This window comes from Belonocnema kinseyi, chromosome 7 (assembly GCF_010883055.1).
Source record: "Belonocnema kinseyi isolate 2016_QV_RU_SX_M_011 chromosome 7, B_treatae_v1, whole genome shotgun sequence".
NCBI classification, from domain to species: Eukaryota; Metazoa; Arthropoda; class Insecta; order Hymenoptera; family Cynipidae; genus Belonocnema; species Belonocnema kinseyi.
The window spans coordinates 43,250,273-43,265,811 of record NC_046663.1 but is presented as its reverse complement, the minus strand read 5'-3'; the positions used below and the strand labels follow the sequence as shown (position 1 = coordinate 43,265,811).

General features: G+C 27.9%; 1 protein-coding gene across 1 annotated transcript in view; it reads left to right on the top strand.

Annotated features, from left to right (window-relative positions):
- LOC117176284 (gamma-aminobutyric acid receptor subunit beta) overlaps positions 1 to 15,539 on the top strand; it is a 325,198-nt gene that overhangs the window by 181,824 nt on the left and 127,835 nt on the right. The window lies entirely within an intron of this gene.

Genomic DNA, 15,539 nt, shown 5'->3' with positions numbered 1-15,539 from the left:
AGGGAGCTCTTCTTAATATTTTGACACCAAAATCATGTCGATACACCTTACCGACTGCGAGTAAAGCCACCCACGCTTTAACTTGACAGACTGTACACATATAATCGATTTCGATTAAATACGGAAGTCTTGTATATCATCATCTGGAATTGTTTTTTCTTTGGTCAGTTTGACAAAAAAAATCACGATTTCACCAAAAAAGTATGTGCATAAAATAGTTTTATTTTTACAAGACAGAATTTTTTAACATTATCTTTATATGAATCATAAACTTTATAACTTTTCATAAAAGCGAGATCGCTAAGCTTGAAAATTACAAATTTTTTCAGCTTTTGAAAAATTTGTATGATAGAACAGCTAAAAATTTTCTTTTTCATGCATGGTTCAAATAAAAAGCAAAATTGACGAACAAGACAAATTTCAAATCAAAATTTTTGGTTAATTTTTTATTTTTGCACCCAGAATACTATTTTTAGGGCTTTTTAGGCTAATAGAACAAAATAATTGCAATTTAAATTTCTGAAATGGTCGCAAAGCCGATTTTTAAAAAGCTTTGAAAAGAATATATATTAGTTGAGTTTTCTTTTTCTCAAATTTTACTTCATACAATTATTCGATGTTTTCGGTTTGTTAGCATCAGTTTTTCTTAATGTAAAATCCTTTAATTTTTCTTTGAACACCATTAAATTTTCCCCAAGGGAATCTGGGAAAATTTCTCATTTGCAATTCAACAGATTTCAATTAGCTGAAAATATACTAACACCGAAAAATCATATCCACAAGAGACCGTATTCGCAATGCTAATTTTGTAATTCTGAAAAATGAAAACACATTTTTCTCCGTAATAGATTCAATAAGGTATTGATTCACGAAATAAAATGAAAAATCATATCACACCTCGTTATTTATTTTCAAACAATCCGACCAGAGATATCCACTATTTTTTCCTGCATTTTCAACAAAAGGAATAATTGAACATTATCGTTTCCAATTTAATTTATATTTTGACAAATACCTATGTAAAAAAAGTGTTCCATTTTTTTTTAATTTTAATTTTATTCGTGATTGGTCTGGTGGTGAAATATTTCGTTTTTTCTGTAAATATAAATAAAACATTATCTACTGTAATAAAAGAATCAAACTTCGTTTGAAACAATACACCCAAAATTCTTTGCAGTTAATTAAATGGGATATCGAATTTCGTATTTGGGTCTTGAAAAGTTTAAAAGTTACAACGTTTTCAAAGTACTTTAAAATACTCTAATGGATTTCTAATTATTTTAAGTAATATTAACAGATTTCAAGAATTATCAAAGCATTGTAGACCAATATAAAAGACCACAACGAATTGTATATGATTGCCAGGGATTTAAAAATATTTCGAGTGATTTAAAATCATTTCTGTATAGACTGTGAAGAATTTTAAAATATTTCAAACACTACCAAAATCTATTAATTTTAAATTCTTTAAGAAGATTTGAAGGGATTTTAAGAGATTTTAAAAGATTTAAAACATCTTCAATGAATTTTAAAAGTCCGATTATGTGACTTTTTCATTTTTTCGAAATTCACGAATATTTCAAGAGATCAAGAAATTTTTACAGATTTATAGAGACCCAAAGTCATTTGAACGATTTTAAGAATTGTCAAAGTATTTCAAAACATTGAAGAGTATTTTACAATATTTTAAGGATTTCACGGGCTATCAACATTTATGGCTTATTAAACAATTATAAGGGATTTTAAGAGACTTTCAGAGGTGTCAGCTAATTCTAGAAGACTCCAAGGAATTTATAGAGATTTGAACTATTTTGTAAAAGTTTCTAATTGGCTTGAAAATACTTCACGAAATATTATAAAACTTCTAAAGATTGAAAGTAGTTTTAAATAATTTCAAGGGATTTTAAGCGATTTCTAAAGAACTCAAAGTATTTTACAATATTTTAAGAATTAATGAAGTAGTTAAAGGTTTTATTGGGACCCTAAAGATTACAGGGAATTTCAAAACAAGTATCAAATATCAAAATTTTTGAAATTATCCAAATCAATGATGAGATATTTTTAATTATTTTATTTATTTACTTATTAGTTTTGTTAGTGTTATTAATTATTTCTAAATAATTCGAAGGTTACAGATGATTCTAATTGGGTTTTAGACATTTTAAAAGATTTCAATGAGACTCTAAGGATTGCAAATAATTTAAATAAATTTGAATAAATTATGAGGAATTCCAAATTATTTTATTTATTTCGTTATTAATTAATTTTATTAGATATTTCTAAACATTTTGAGTATTTGAAATGATTTAGAGTAGTTTTTGAAGATTTTAAAAGATTTTAATAGGACTCTAAGGATTTCCAGTAATTTCAAATTATAAAAAAATCATAAGACATTTTAATTATTTCAAGGGTTTTAAAAAAATTTATGTGATTACATGGGCTTTTAAAATATTTCAATTGATAATAACAACATTTAAAAAATTTTGAGGGTTCGATCAGTATTTTACGATAAAAAATAGTTATTTTAACATTTTTTATTATATAATAATACTAAAAAAACGTACATATTTCAAGCATGTTTCAGATGCGTCGTGTTTCTCGAAAAGCTCAAATATTCCTTCATATTGAGAAAACATTTTTTACAGTGAAAAATACAATTTTTCAAATATCAATTCTATTCTTAGACGTTTGTATTTTGATGTCTTAAAAGAACCTAAAATAATATATATTTACAGAATATACAGGTGAAGAATTTAGTATTATCAGATCTCATAGATTTTAATTAAGAAAATTGATAAAATATTTAAATGTTAATTAACAAATTATACAAAAGTAATAAACAGTAAAAAAGTCGAGTGCAAAAACGCGTTAATCACCTTCATGAACAAAAAACTATTTTCTGCTCTGCAAAAAGCTCTATAATATGCACAGTTTTCAATGTATCGCATTTTTTATAATACTTTCTTACTCAGTTTTGAATGTGAAATATCACTTCGTAAACAATAAATTAGAATGTGTGAAATAAAAAATAGAATTCCAATTATTCAAAAAAGGGGTGAATACTGTTCGCTTGAAATATTTAAAAAGTTTAGAACTATCTATAAGTTATAAATAACACAGAAAAATCGAATGCAAAAATGTTTTAATAACCTTGGTGACAACAAATCATTTTCTGCAACATAAAAACCTCCACAAAACGCATAGTTTTCAATTAATTTAATTTTTTATCATCTTTATTTACACAGTTTTCAATTCAGAATTACAATTCCTAAGCAATAATTTAAACTATTTTTTAAACGTTCTTGAATTTTAAATTATAACTATTCCAAAAATAGCTCGATGCTATATTTTCTCTTTGAGTATAAAATACTACAAAATCGTAAGAAAAATGTCTTCTGGAGACAGATTAGACCAAATCGAAACAATAGGTTACCATAAATGACCAATAAATTACCATGATTTTCCAATATTTACCATATTTTAGTGAAAGTTTCCGAACATTTTTGGATACTCTGAATGTCTGTAAATTTCATACATTTTTTAATATCTGGGGAATTTATAAATTTAACATAAATTTTCAAAATTAACATTTTTGTTTAATCATCCAGAATTTTCAATAGCCATGTTTCAGATTTTTCTCCACTTTGGGCCATTAATATTATTCGGGGTACTAAATAACTATGCCAAGTTTTTAGTTCGAAATGATATAATTACAATTTTTTATAGAAAAACTCAATAAATTACAATTAAAAACTTTCTAAAACATTTATCTCTATTAATATTAGCCACTGAGTTCCGAAAAAAAGAAACAAAAACAGCTCTAAATAACGCAGTCGCTAATATTAATAGAGAAAATGTTTTAGAAAGTTTTAAATATAATTTATTGAGTTTTTCTATAAAAATAAAAAGTTGTGATTATTTCATTTGTTTATTTAAAATATTTCAATACCTGTCTTTGCTCACATTGTGGCACGGTGGTTGTTTGAAAACTTCGAGGAATTTCATCGCAAAAGAAATCGTGCAGCTAAAATTTGTATTACACTTTAAGTGCTATTTTCATATTTTCTTCCATAAAATTTAAGAAACTTCCGAATAAAACTGTATAAAGCATTTTTTTCTATTATTATTATCAACTGAGTTATGACAAAAAGAGAAAAAGTATCTCGAAATTGTGAATGCAAATATTACACATTTCTTTTAAATTTCGAATTATACCCTTAGGGTGTGCCAAATTTATGTCTGTAAGAATTCGATTTTTCCAATGAACTAACCTCCCCTATTTTTTTGTTTTCCGAAAAAAGAAAGACGTTTTTTCTATTCGCTTAATAATTAATCCGTACCCCTGGGCTTTCGAAATTAACATGGAGTTTTAAATGGGAAAAACTTGCTATCGAAACACCAGCCCCCCTTTTATTATTAATTACAGAATTAATTAATCTAATTTGTTTAAACAATGTTTTCTTCTGCAAATCTTGTATAGTTACTACTTTCTGGAATCGATGACGTACTGAATGAATGCTAATAGTGATATTTTGTGTCAAGAGCAGTTTACAATTAGTCAAACTATTCTGATATGTTTAAACAAAATTTTGTTTTCTGTAAATCTTAAAAATTTAAAGAATCTTAAGAGTGATATTCGTGGTGGAAGGCAGTTTGTAATTATTTAAAAAATTAATCATCATTTACTTACTTTTTCTGATCGATTTCATTAATGAAAGAAAATACTTATGAATAAGCGACATAGTATAAGAGATGCGAAAAAACTAGAATTTGTTTAATCTTTCCTATGAAAAGGAGCAAGTTATATTAAATAATTCGTTAAACAAATTAAAATTGTTTGCGCAATTTCAAAGTATCTTCAACATCGAAATATTACTTTTAGAATTGGTTAATTGTGCCTTTATTGCCATAAAATAATAACTGTTCACGATTTACATCGATAAAATGCTTTAAATAATTAACGAGTGTTTAAATAATGACCAGATATGATAAACAAGAATTATTATACTTCAAAGCAATTGCAAATGACTTATCGAATGAAAATAATTAATTTTAAACAAGTTTAAAACGATACAGTCTTTAGCATGCATTCGACATAAAACTGCTAGTCAGACAAATTTGGGGCATCTTCGGGGCACAATAAAGCAGAGTTGAGAGAGTTAAAATTAAAGTTCATAGTGTGGTAATTATTATTTTTGAGCATTCTTTTCTCTTTAAGAGGTTGCTAAACTGGACTTCATAAAACGTTAATAACAAGTACTTTTTTCATTTTTACAAAAAACGACCATTTCTCATTTAAAACTTTAGTTCCATAAAGCACGGGTTAATGTTGGACGATTAGAAAAAAACAAAACAAATTTCTTTTTTCGGAAAACGAACAAATTAAGGAGGGACATCAATCACAATAAACCGGAAGTCGAATTCTTGAACCACCCTAGTTTCTACTCATCTGGAAAATCGGAAACTCCTGGAATTGTCAGGGAATTTTGTAAACACATGGAAAAACCTGGAAATGACAGGATTTATTTGAAAGTCAAAGAGTTTTTTCGAGAATGTGCTTGAATTAAAATGTTTTTTTTTCTTTTATAAAAGCATCTTTATATCACTAGATTTACCTATTTATTAAAAAATTCTTTGTTTTTTTGTCAGAAATTTTTTCTTTAACTAAAAATTTGACTATTCTATTTTTGGATGAAAATTGATCTTTTTTAGTTAAAAATTCAACTATCTGGTTGGAAATGCATGCATTTTGTTAAACATTTGACTTTTTTGGTAGAACATTAATCTTTTGGTCAAAAGTTCAAGTATTTCTTAATTTTCTATTAAATAAAACTTTTCCCCTATTATATGAAATGAAAAGGATTTTATTTTTCTCCTCCAGTTTTAAATACTGTAAATAATCTTTCTAAAAAGTATTCTACAAGATGAGGCGATAAGTAGCCACTATAGTCTAATAAAATGAATTTTCAAACTTCTTGTTTTTTTTTCTTAATTGAAAATGGAGTGTGCTTTTTACGCTTGAAACCGGCAACATCGTCAGCCCAGCGTACACAATAGTCAGAGTCTTGCCGGTTTCAGGCGCAAAAACATTCCATTTTCAATAATAAATATGTAAAAAAGAATATTTTCCGGAAAAAGCTCTCTTTCCGCACCGGTATAATTGCTTTTGCAGTATGTGGTGAAAATATTATTTTAACAATTTATGCTTTTACACTAAATAAGCGAAACCGTGACCCGTGAGATTCGTTTGAAGAGCCTTAAGGCGCTTCAAACGGCTCTCAAATTCTCTAGGGACAAACTAAATCTAAACGGCTAGATTGTTGAACGCCATATTTTAAACACATAATTTAAAGGCAATTTTGCCGAACCGTTCAGCTTGCATTTTTCCGAAAAAGTTCTTGTTGTTTTTTGTTATTGACGGTGGAGAGTATTTTTTTCTCGCTTGAAAGTTGAAACTGGCGCGCCACACACAGTACAGGGGGGGGGGGGGGCATTGACAAAGGGCAAGAGCGGCAACCTAAAAGATGTTTCTTCGATCCACTAAATAAGTATAATGTAATTATTCTGGTTTCTAAATACAATTTTCGTTATGAAATGACTGTATTCGTACGTGCATTCATTATCATTTGGCTACTAACCAAAATAAATGTATTAGCAACAAAAAATTTTTGGACTGTGAAACCTAAAGGAAACAAAATTTATAATTTAAACTTCTCAAAATTTTGAAGATGTTGAATTTTTAACATTTTTAATTTAAAGTTTTACAAATGTTTCGCGTTGAGAGAAAAAATCATTATTGTAATACATAAAAAAAAGGTTATTCATAAATTAGCGAACAAATGTTATATCTACTTTATTTGCCACATTCAAATATACTTAACTAATATTTTTAGGAGAAGATAAAAACAAAATATTGTTCACTGAAAATTTTCAACAGAAAAATAAAAAATAAACATTTATACGTACTATTATTAATTTTTAGTAATTTCTGTCGTCGTTTTTATACAAATAATTACCGCTGGATGATTTGAATTTTTCCTATGACTTTTTAAACAATGTTTAAATGTTTAAATAAATATAAATTATTTAAACGATTAATAATTCCCAAAAAATGTAAAAAATAATCTTATTTTCTTATTGAAATGTAATAGTTGGTAATTTCTTGGAGTGCTAAATTTTCTTTAAAATATTATATTATGATTTAAACAATTAATTATTTTCTATTTATCAAATTTCTAAAAATTGAGCCAGAGATGTCCGATTTTTCTCAAATTTTATTTACTCTAGCAGTTTTTTTTCGATAACTTAAGGAAAAATAAAATAAAATAGGACACATCCAATTATTTTTCTGACTGTACAGTGTATACAAAAATTATTAACTATATGTTAATTGTTTAAACAATCATTTTTTAAATAAATATGTTTAAAATAGTATTAAACATTTTAAAGTTTTATATTAATGTAATATCTCTTTCAGCCAAATAATTTACTACTGTTAAATGTTTAACAGTTGTTAAGCCTCGCAAGTAATGTCCACTCTTCATCCATTCTGATGCGTTTTCTGGAAGGGGGGATGTCGAGATTATAAATCGAGCAAAAAAGTTACGTGAATTCGCCGTGATAAAGTGCTGAATTTTTTTGTTCTATAATTGTTTCATGCTCTTTGGTTTTAAACGTTTTAGATTTTCGTAACTTTCGATTTTTTCGTCAATTTCAAGATTAACTTGTCTTATGCGTTCTAGCATTCAAATAATTATAGATGAATTGTACTAATTGTGCAAAGTTAACTAAATTATTCTTGTAATTATTTTAATTATTATAAATGACCTTAAGTAAAACACTTCGTCCTCATAAATGCTGTTCAGAGAAAATGTTGAAACTTGAATCGTAATTTAGTTGGTGTATGTATTTTTGTAATACAATCATAGTAAAGATTGTAACAATATAAAAAATGCAATGATAATTGCACTTTTATCATTTAAATATTATTATGGCTTTTATTATTGATTTAATAGTGCGGAAAAAAATATGTAAACCATCCATACTCAATTCAAACAACATTAAGAAAAAATATATTATACTTAATCCAGAAAATACGATTTAGAAAATATTTTTGGCAAAATAATTGTTGAAAAAATTATATTTCCCTAAAAAATTGAAAAATTGTGAATACATTTTTTTATACACTATTCAGTCCGAAAATAAATGAAATGTCTTCTATTTTATTTCAATTTTCTTTGAGTTGTCGAAAAAAATGCTTGGGCAAATAGAAATTCTTTTAACAAATAGAGATTTGTTATCAATTGAAAGAAATGTATGAATATTATGTATTTATTCAACAAAAAGTAGTTTAGGAAACCATTTTGAGAAAAAATTGGACAACTCTGGCTCATTTTTTAGAAATTTTGTAATTAAAAAACATTAATTGTTTAAATAGTTATATAATGTTTTAAACAAATTGTAATACTGCAAAAAATTGCAAACTATTACATTTAAATCAAAAAATTTGAATATTTTGTATATTTTTTAGGAATGAATAATTGTTTAAATAATTTAAATTGATTTCAACAATTAAAAATTGTTGAAAAGGCCATGAGAAATATCATAATTGTCCATTAGTAATTATTTGTATAAAAACGACGACAGCAATTACTAAAAATTAACAGTAACACGTAAAAATGTAGTTTTTTTTTATCATATTTGAAGATTTACAGAGAGGCTGGGGGTGCGTGAAAAAAGTTATTAGTATGGATTCCTTTCGTATAAACTCCTCTTATATCCCTTCAAAACTTGGCGCGTTTCGATGAAACCCTGTAACATGTGTTTCATTTATAGAAAATAAAAATTTTCCCCATCTTAAGGAAATGGGATTTGGAAGTGTCCGGTGGCACGTGAATACGTGAATTTCGAAAAAAAATTACGGATTTATTTCCTCTGAAAATCAAAACCAACCTCATATTCATGCATGTACATAAATGCACAGATTCGCCAGTTTCAAGAAAGAAAAAATACTCTCCACTTTCAATTACAAAAAACAAAAACAGCAAGAACATTTTCTGGAAAAAGCGTGTTGAACGGTTCGGCATAATTGCCTTTAGATTATGTGGTTAAAATATTTCGGCCAACAATTCATGCGTTTAGATTTAGTTTGCCCCTAGCCAATTTGACAGCCATTTCAACCGCCTTAAGGCGCTTCCAAGGGCTCGTCTTTCAGCCCATGTATTATAAATGACCGCTTTTAGCCTATAATTATTAATTTTTGATGTCATATTTTAACCACATAGTCTAAAGGGCTAAATACAATTTCTTACAGAAAGGGCTCTTCGCAAAGTGTTCTTGTTATTGTTTCCTTTTAATTAATTAAAAAGAGTATGCCTTTTATGCACCATCGGATCACCATGGGTACATTCACGGTGGCCTTTTGCTCCCTCACAAGGGCATATAATGAATCATATTTTCAATTAATTAAAAAAACACAACACCAAGACTATTTTTCGAAAAAAACCCTCTCGGAGGGATTTTATTTAGCCCTTTAGATTATGTGGTTAAAATTCAACATCAAGCACTGCATAATTGTAGGAAAAAAGTTGTCATTTGTAATACATGGGCAAAAAAGCAAGCCTTGTGAAGCGCCTTAAAGTTTAGGCCATAAGACGTGGTAGGGCCGCAGTGCGCCTGGAGTGGCGCCAAACGGGCCAACCGTTGGTGGCGACAACGACGAACCAAATCACGTGAACATGCACCATCGGAAAAGTGGAGACCGAATAGAAGAGAAGCACATACATGCCGGAGAGTTATCGTTCGGACATGCTGCCGGCAAACGACCCTCGGCTCGCGGAGGACTCTTGACTCACTCGCCACCCACTACTGACTGGAATAAGTTTGCGCCGCTTCTCGTCCTTACCGCCGGGCTTCAATGATACGATTTTCTGCATTCCCGATTTTTCTCGGTCAGCGAAATCGAATGCAATCCTCTTACAATTTTCCACTCCTTTTGCCAAAAACGTTTAGTTCAACGATTATTCCATCATTCGCTGCCAACGAAAATACCGTAAATACACGCCGAAAAGTGTGTTCAAAGTTCGAAGGTTTGGCTATTTTTCTCTCTAGGCTTTTTCAGATATTCTTGAGGGGAAGACAACTACAATATTTTTTAGGTTTTTATGATAAAAATTCAATTGTTTGGTTGAAAATTATTCTTTATTGATTGTGGATTAAACTATTTTGTTGAAAATTGATCTTTTTCGCTTAATCCAACTGTTATTAAGCTCCAATTAAAATCTTTTCTTGTTTAAATATTTGTAACACAATATTCGATGGAAATTTATCTTTTTTTGTTGTTGTTAAAAATGTAACTACTTGGTTGAAGGATGGACCACTTTGTTCAAAAATCACTTTTTTTTAAGATTGATAATTTTAGTTGAAAATTAGTTTCTTTTGTGGTTCAGAAATCATTTTTTAAATTAAAAATTCAACTTTTTAATTTGATGATTGATCATTTTTGTAGGAAATTCATCTCTTTGGATTAAAATTTAGCTATTTTGTTGAAAAAAATTTCGTTATAAAATTTAATTTTTTACCTTAAAATGTGAATTTTTATTTTTGGTTCGAATCTGATCATTTTAAGTTCAAAATTCGTATTTTTTGGTATGAAGCAAATCTTCCTGGTTGAAAATTTTCTCTCTTTTTAGTTAAAAATGCAGGTGCTTGGTTTAAAATTAACTTTTTGGTTGCAAATTCATATTTTCGTGTTAAAAATTATTTTATTTAGCTACAAATTTGACCATTCTGTTGAAAATTCATTTTTTACGCACAATTTAACTTTTCCATCTTTGGTTGAAAATTAATCTTTTTGGATAAAAATATCAACTGTTTCATTTTTTATTGAGAATTCAGTTCTGCCGATTAAAAATTCAAATATTGGTTTTAAAAATTAACTATCGTGTTGGAAATTTAGTTATGATGTTAAAAATTCGATTTCTTTTTTCATTTATCTTTTTTAATTGAAAATGAACTTTCTAGCTGAAAATTCATAGTTTCGAGTTAAAAATTCAGCTGTTATTTAGAAAAATTATCTTTTGATTAGAATGAGCTTTTAGATGAACATTTTTTCTCTCTTGGCTGAAAAATCAACTATTCGGTTAAAAACTAGTTTTTTGGTTGAAAAATTTATCATTTTAGTTGAGAATTCGCATATTGGGTTTAAAATTTGTCTACTGTGTTGAGAATAAGTTTTTAACTGAACATTAATCTTTTTATTTTTGGGTTGAAAATTGATCTTTTTCGGATGAAACATCAACTGTTACATTTATAGTTGAGAATTCATTTTTGCATGTTGAAAATTCAACGATGTGGACAAAAAATGAACGTTTTTATTGGAAATTTAATTTCTCTGTTAAAAAATTAACTATTTTGAATATTCATCTTTTTTATTGAAAATAAACTTTTTTGTTGAAAATTTCAATTTTCATATTTCATGGAAATTCATATTCAATTTTTTTTTATGATACAGTAGACTTTTTAGTTTAAAAATTCGAGTGTTTTCTTAAGAAGCAATCTTTTCTGGTGGATAATTTAACAGCATTTCAAAATATTTGTCTATTCAGACAGAAAAATTCGTTCTTTTGGATTTAAATTTCATATTTTTTAATTTAACTCTCTTCTGAAAGAACAAAATTATTTATTTGTAAATTCAACGTTTCTCGACTGATGTTTATTCTTGTTTGATTGGAAATTCATATTTAGTATATTAAAAATTAAGAAAATTTTGTTAAAAAATCAAAAATTTAATTTATTATAGCTTACATTTCATTTCGCTTAGAAATTGCGAGGATTCTCTAAATTGTATGTTTGCGATTAAAATGTCATTGATTCTTGCGGAAAACTAGAAGAAAAAATATCTATAGATAATTTTTTGTTTCACAATTAAATAAACAGAATCAAAATTGCAGCATAGGTTAGTTCAATAATTAAATTTCTGTTAGAAGACCAAAAATTCGAATAGAAAAGTTCCTGGATTAAAAAATCTAAACTTCAAGAATAAAAAACGACAAAATTTGGACAAGTATACATGAAAATACTCTAATCAAAATTTAAAAAATAATAAAACCCGAATAAATAATGACAAAAGATAAAGAAGGAAATTTGAAAGTATATGGTGTTTCTCCTACACCATTATGAAGACAATAAAAATTGAACATTAATTTCCGTGATTTTTCAAAAGTAAGGGTAATTCTGATTTTTTTTCTCGAAAGCTTTTACACCGTTTAAAGCATTTTGTATATAACCACATAATTTCACAGAACTTTTAATCACGAAAGCAACTATATATTGGCGCTTATTTTACATAATTTTATGAATTTTGAAAACTAAGGGTGCTTTTAAATTTATCCTCTGGAAGCTCACACCCCACCTAATTAAGCACCGTTTTTAATTTTAAAAAACAACTGCATAAACGCGCCTATTTTCATGCTTTTGTGCCTTTTTAAAAGCTACTTTAGTAATATTTTGTATTCCAAAAAACATGCTTTTATACGCAAGGTTGTTTAACCCCCTAAAAATAAATTATTGTTACATTATTTAATACATACTTACTTTTACGCCACCCTGAACTAATTTCTGAAAATCATTTTTCCATTTCGTTCATTTGAATGTTCAGAACTTGTGGTCCTACTTTTCTCAAAAAGGGGCAGTAAGGAAAAATAAGGGCCAATGAGTGAAGTTAAATTAGGAGAAGTAAGGGAAAATAAGAAAAGGAGAAGTAAACAAAATTAGTGGAGGGAAAGTATGAGGAGCGAGGGGAGATATGGTGAGAGAAACTAGGGGAATTGATGGAAAGCGAGTGGAGGGAAGCGGGGGAAACACAGGGAATGAAAGTAAGAGAAGGGAAATAGTGATAAATTAGAAGTTACAAGGAGGGGAAGTGAAGTAAGTGTGGGAAGTAAAGCAAAGTGGGGGAATTGAAGGGAGGAGAAGTAGGAGAATTAGGAGCGTGGAAGTAAGGGATATAAGGGGCGAAAAGGGAAGGGAAAGTAGGAGAAATCGGGGTGGGATATAGGAGAAGCAAGCGTAAGTGAGGAGAACTAGGTGAAATGGTTAGAAGGAGAGTTAGTTAAGAGAGTGGAAGTGAGTACCGAGAAAGGGAAGTAGGGGATGGAGAATATTAACTAAGGAAGGAGAGAAACAAGAAGAGGGGGAAACAATGAGAAAAAAGTTGGGGAAGTTGTGGCGAAGTGTGAAGTAAGAAAAGGGGAATGTGGGAGGAGTAAGGAAGGTTTTTATAAAAAAGAAATAAAAATTACTCTAGCGGTTTAAATAAAGAGCATTAGAATTCATATGCGTATGTAGGATTAAAAGGAACAGGTCAGGAAAAAGAAAGCCGCATTGCACAAGAGGTTGACAGAAAGAAAGAACCGGATTACAAACCTGTACATTATGTACTGCACTTGAGCGCGTTTTAAATGTAGATGTCTGCGGTGTACTTTTCTATCGGAAACGGCAAAAGAGCCTTCATCTATCGGAAGTAAATGGACTGCTTTTACTTTACAGAGACGTTAAATTGCACCCGGTCCTCAAGATCACAGACTTTAGACGATACCAAAAGCTTTCATGAGAAGAATGAGACAAAATAACTCACTCTCAAACACTGTGGAATACATCTTAAAATATAAAAATTTAACATCGTACTTAATATTTTTCTCAAATTTTCAAATTACTTTTGTTTTTGAATTTCTTTTACTATATACGGGTGCCCGCAAAACTTCATCTTCAACATTTCCTTACTCTCCTCACGTTTCCCAACCAAATTACTTTTATTAACCCAAAAAATTTGCCTTTTTAGCCAACATTATAACAAATTAATTTTCAAAAATAATTATATTTTTAACAAAATAGTTCAACTTTCAACTGAATACTCGAATTTTCCACCTAGAGAGATGAAATTTCTAACTACTCGTAGGATTTTTAAACATAAAGATAAAACTTCATCCAAAAACAGTTAATTTTTCAAACAAATAGTTGATATCCAAAAACCAGATGGTTTTTAACTAAACAGTTGCATTTACAACGAAATAGTTTAACTCGCAAGCAAAAGAGACAAGTTTTCAACCAAATTGTTCAACTTTCAACCTTCAATAATAAATATTCAATCACGTGATCGAATTTTTAAACAAAACATGTTAAACTTTAACCAAGAACAGTTGCCTTCTGAACAAAATAATTGAATTTTTTAGAAGACAGTTAACTTTTTAACAACAAAAAAGATGAGTTTTTAATTTAAAAAGACGAATATTTGGTCCAAATAGGGGAAATATTACCCAATTGTCAAATTTTCAACCAATTGTCAACCAAAAAAAAAAATTGAACTGCACAAAAAATAGTTAAATTTATATTCAAATGCTTAAACAAATCGTTGAATTTTTAATTTGCAAAGATAAATTATCAACAAAAATGTATACAGGTGAATTTTCTGCCCTAAGGTTTGAATTCTCAACAAAAAAGTTCATTGTAAAAGATTTCAGTTGAATTTTCAACACAAAAATTCAAACTTCTGAGAAGAATTGTCACAAACCTTCATTTTTTAAATCCCATAATTTTTTCATAATCAATTTTCTATTAGGTACAAAAGCAACAAAGCGGTTTGGTTAAGCTAACCAAATCATTTTGTTGAACCATTTGGTTTATTTGAGCAAAAAGTTAATACGCATTTTTTTGGACTCAACAAAATTTCTTTGGGCGCAACAAAACTCATTTTCTGATGAATACACATATTTTGCAGAACTAACCCTGTTTTGATATGAGAAAAACAATTATCTGGTTAAATAAACGATATGGTTTTGTTAAAGGAAGATGTGTACTTTGTGATTTGATCAAATATCTCATTAACGTGAGAAAGCGCTAAAATTAGAACAATAAATTGATTCGATAAATTAAGTTTAATTTGCAAACAATTTGGTTAATGAAATACAATTCAATTTTACCTGGATAATCTGTTATTATGAACGAAATTGTAGTCAACCGAAAGATTTCTTCTTAAATGAAATGCATTTTACTGAATTAAAGCATTTCCTCTATTTATCTTCTTTCTTATAAAAGGAATATTACGTTTTATTTTTTAAAACAAGATAAAAAAGTTATAGTGATAATACTAAATTCTAAATTCAATTTGAACAGAATTACTATAAGAAAATAGTTCAATTTTCAACTAAAATGATAAATCTTCAACTGGAATAGTTGCGTTTTTAATCAAAATGATGAGGTTTCAACTAAAATAATGAACGTTTAACTGAAATAGTTGCATTTTCAACAACGGCAAATTCATTTTTACTGGAAAAGATAAATTGTTAACCAAAACTTAATTAATTAAATTTTTAATTAAAATATTAATGATTAACCAAACGGATGAATTTTTAGCTAAAAGTATGGAATATTCAATTTAAAAGTGATTTAAAAGTGATCAACTAAAATTGTTCAATTTTAACTGAAATAGTTGAATTTTAAACCAGAAAGAAGAATTTTTAACTAAAATTATGAATCTTTAA